This window comes from Triticum urartu, chromosome 6A (genome assembly GCF_056163025.1).
Source record: "Triticum urartu cultivar PI428250 chromosome 6A, HENAU_Tu73, whole genome shotgun sequence".
Lineage (NCBI taxonomy): Eukaryota > Viridiplantae > Streptophyta > Magnoliopsida > Poales > Poaceae > Triticum > Triticum urartu.
This window is the reverse complement of record NC_141878.1, coordinates 586,326,363-586,331,028: the sequence shown is the minus strand read 5'-3', so window position 1 is coordinate 586,331,028 and position 4,666 is coordinate 586,326,363. Positions and strand designations below refer to the sequence as shown.

Sequence of the window (4,666 nt, the reverse complement as noted above, 5' to 3'; positions counted from 1 at the left end):
CATAAAGCATGTACTCCCTCCATAATTTAATACACGGTGTTTTTTACAGTATGACAGTGTCAAAGAAGTCTTATATTAAGTTAAGGAGGAAGTATATCAGTATATAGCCAGTGAGTAATTTTTGCATGACAGCAATATACCCACGCATCTTTTCTTTTCTCGAATACGCACGAGTGTGTGTGTCATAGCATAAAGAAGGACCCATGCATATTTATTGGACCAATCCATTCTAATTGCACAAGCTAGTCAAAAAACTTTAGCATGGAGAAACTTTTAAACATGCAACATGTCACGTTATGTGACCGACGCATCTCATAGGAGATAGTTGAGATAGTTAGGTTGTTAGAGTCTTATGTTTATCTCATGTAACCTCTTATCTCTATCTCCTTTCTTGATCTCCAAGATTGTAATCCAAACCGCATGTATGCGCTGTTATGGGAGGTGCGCCCCATCTATTTAACACGAAGCCATTAGCCTGAGCAAGGAATGGCAAGACGTTCCGCTAGTTCGCACATTCTAATCAGAGCCCCATCTCTTCCCATCTAATGAGATCCATCTACCCGAGCCTAGCCATGTATTCCTCCTCCTCCTCCGGCGCCTCCCAACCTACCCTCAATGGACAAGTCACTGAGAAGCTAACACGCATGAACTACGTGTTGTGGCGCACGCAGGTCACTCCCCATCTGCGTGGCGCCGGTGTCTTCGGCTACGTCGACGGCACCACACCGAAGCCGGCCAGGCTTCAGGTCACCAAGGACAAGGATAGCAAAGAAAGCTCTACGCCCAGCCCTCTCCACCCGATCTGGGTCAGGGAGGACCAACAGGTGTTGGGCTACTTGCTCAGCGCCCTCTCCAAGGAGGTGCTCATCACAGTGACCACGGTCACCACGTCGCTCGCTCTCGCGCTTTGGACCACGTTGGCAGGTATGTTCTTGTCACAGTCCATGAGCCGTATGAACAATATCAGGACGGCGCTCATCAATGCCCAAAAGGGAAACCAAACGGTCGCCGCCTACTTCGCCTCTCTCCGCAGCCTCACCAATGAGATTGCGGCTGCGGGGAAGGCTATACAAGATGACGAGCTCATCTCCTACATCATCCACGGGCTCGACATCGACTACCAGCCCCTCGTCTCTGCCCTCGACGCCCGCGTCACGCCGGTCTCCCTCGACGAGCTCTACGCCATGCTCAGCAACTTCGATCAATGCATGGCTCAGTTCAACCACTCGGGCGGCAGTTTCCGCTCCTCTGCCAACCCCGTGGTCTGTGGCTGTGGTGGTGGCTCATGTGGTCGTGGCTCTTCCCGCAACAAGGGGAGGTCTGGAGGTGATGGTGGCGGCAACAGTGGTGGTGGCAACTCCAACGGCCGCTCCGATGCATCCCGCGGTCGCCGTGGTGGTGGCCCAAATCGGGCCCGCTCAGAGACGCCCCGCTGCCAAATTTGTGTTAAGCTAGGGCACATCGCGAAGGACTACTGGTATCGTTACGATGAAGATGACGATGACTCCCAAGATGAAGAAAAGGTGGTCGCCGCGGCTGATGGATCCTATGGCGTCGACACAAATTGGTATGTTGCTAGTGGTGCCACTAATCGCATAACCAATGAGCTTGAGAAGGTCACGATGAAGGAGAAGTACCGTGGCAAAGATCACATCCACACGGAATGTGGAGAAGGTATGCAGATTTGTCACATTGGTCATTCTATTTTTCGTACCCCTCATCATCCAATTCATCTTAAGAAAATCTTGCATGTCCCTAGTGCCGCTAAAAGTCTTCTCTCTGTCCATAGAATTGCCCTTGATAATCATGTTTTCCTCGAATTTCATCCATACTTCTTTTTGATCAAGGACCAGGCAATGAAGAAGGTTCTCTATCGAGGTAGATGTGTTCGAGGGCTTTACCTGTTGATTCCGGAGCATAGGAGACTCAATAAACAAGCCAATGGTGTTGTCAAAGTCTCATCAACACGGTGGCACGATCGATTAGGGCATGCTGCTTTTTCTTTAGTTGAAAGATTACTTAGGAAAAATAAACTCCCATTTTTTGGTGAGAGAAATGTCGAAACTATTTGTGATTCCTGTCAATGTGCCAAAAGTCATCAATTACCATACCCAATATCTACTAGTGTTTCTACCAAACCACTTCAATTAATTTTTTCTGATGTGTGGGTTCCTGCCCCTACTTCTGTTGGTAGACACGAGTATTACGTCAGCTTCATAGATGACTATATCAAATTTGTATGGATTTACCTTCTCAAAAAGAGATTCGATGTCTTTCAAGTTTTTAAAAATTTCCAAGCCTTGGTTGAACAAAATTTGCTAGCAAAATTATTACAGTTCAATCGGACTGGGGGGTGGAGTATGAAAAACTCAACTCCTTCTTTCAAACACTTGGCATATCACACCACGTTTCATGCCCTCATGCTCATCAACAGAATGGCTCCGCTGAATGAAAGCACATGCACATAGTTGAAGTTGGGCTAGCCCTCTTGGCAGGGGCCTCCATGCCTCTCAAGTTTTGGGATGAGGCTTTTCTCGCCGCTGTTCATATCATAAATATGCTCCCTAATTGAGTCAGCAACAACGAAACTCCGGTAGAAAGACTTCTTCACACAAAACCAGACTACAAACCTCTTCATGTTTTTGGGTGTGCTTGTTGGCCCAATCTTCGCCCATACAACAAATGCAAACTCATGCTACGCTCCAAGTAGTGTGTATTTCTAGGGTATAGCCCTCAACACAAAGGTGTCAAGTGCTTAGATATATCCACTGGTCGCGTTTATATATCACGTGATGTTGTCTTTGACGAAACAAAGTTTCCATTTGCCACTCTACATCCAAACGCCGGCGCTCGCCTTCGAGAAGAAATTCTTCTCTACCCACTCATATCACCAGTATTGATCAAGGGGGTACGAATTATGATGATCAATTGTTGACTAATTCTGCTACTAATAGTGTGCATGAGTTTTCTAGTGATGCTACAGGAGAAAACAGCGAAAACGATGCAAAAATCAGTGAAAAAATGCACTGGCAGACTCACATTCCACGTGTCCGGTTCTGGGATGCAAATCCTCCTTGGGATCGGCCCCGCAGTAGGTGCCCAGTCGATCCTCCTCGGGATCAGCACCGACAGGCGCGGTAGACGCGCCAGCGACAGTGTCCGCCGACCACGTCGCTGTCTCCAGCCCAGCGCGCGACACGCGTCGTCCCTCCAGTGGCGGTGGCCCGAGTCCTCCGTGCCAATCCGCCTCCGGCACATGGCAGCACGCGGCTCGTCAGGACGGCGCGCGGTTCCGCGACCAGCCGCTCGTGTACAAGCGGCGCAACTCCGTTCGCCCACCTGGCGCGAGGCCTAGGCCTGACGCGGGATCCAGCGCGGACTCCAGCGCGCACACACGCGCGTCCACGCACCCGACCGACGTCCGCTTCAAGGTGGATGCCCCATCATCAGCCAATGATGAGGCCCTGGGATCCTCTGTGCCGACTGGAGAAGCTACACACGACCAAATTGTCACAGAAGATCCGGCGGGAGCAGATTCTGCTACAGGAGCTTCTGCCCTGAGATTCTCTGTGGCTGGTGATCCTACTGCTGCACCGACACGACGTACACGACTACAACATGGGGTAATACATCCTGTTAATTATAAACACATAACCAAATATGGTATGGTTTGTTCGACAGGTGAACCCGGTGAACCACATACACATGAGGAAGCACTTGGTGATGAAAAGTGGAAGAATGCCATGAATGAAGAATATAAGGCACTCAAGAAAAATAAAACCCGACATTCAGTTCCCCCACAGCAAGGTAAAAATTTAATTGGTTGCAAGTGGGTATTCAGAATCAAAAGGAAATCGGATGGAACCATTGATCGCTATAAAACTAGGCTCATTGCAAAGGGTTTTAAACAACGATATGGCATAGACTATGAGGACACGTTTAGTCCGGTTGTTAAAGCTGCCACTATCTGTCTTCTTTTGTCTGTTGTTGTTTCTAGGGGATGGAGTCTCAGGCAACTTGATGTACTAAACGCGTGTCTTCATGGTGTTCTAAAAGAGGGGGTATATATGAAACAACCTCCTGGGTTTATAAGTAAAAGTGCACCCTCTTATGTCTGCAAATTGAACAAAGCACTCTATGGCTTGAAACAGGCACCGAGAGCATGGTATTCCCGTCTCTGCCACAAAATGCAAACACTTGGTTTTGTTCCTTCAAAGTCTGACACCTCTCTATTCATCAACAACAAGTCCAATACATGCATATTTGTCCCCATATACGTTGATGATATTATTGTAACAAGCTCATCTGATGAAGCCATCACTGGACTGTTGAAAGATTTGAGTGCAGATTTTGCCTTGAAGGATCTTGGAGACTTGCATTATTTTGTTGGGATTGAAGTAAAGAAGCACAAGGATGGACTTCACCTCTCTCAAGAAAAGTATGCAGTTGACTTCGTAAGAAAAGCTGGTTTGCAAGGTTGTAAACCTACACCTACTCCACTATCAAGCTCAGAAAAATTATCTCTCACGCAAGGAACTCTCTTGACCCAAGAGGACAGGACAAAATATAGGAGCCTAGTAGGAGCTCTTCAATACCTCACTCTTACCAGGCCTGATATTTCTTTTGCTGTCAACAAAGTATGTCAGTTCCTTCATGCACCTACAAC

General features: G+C 47.9%; 1 pseudogene; it reads left to right on the top strand.

The window, feature by feature from the left end:
• Positions 1 to 572: 572 nt before the first annotated feature.
• On the top strand, positions 573 to 1,626 carry LOC147966696 (uncharacterized; annotated as a pseudogene).
• Positions 1,627 to 4,666: the final 3,040 nt, after the last annotated feature.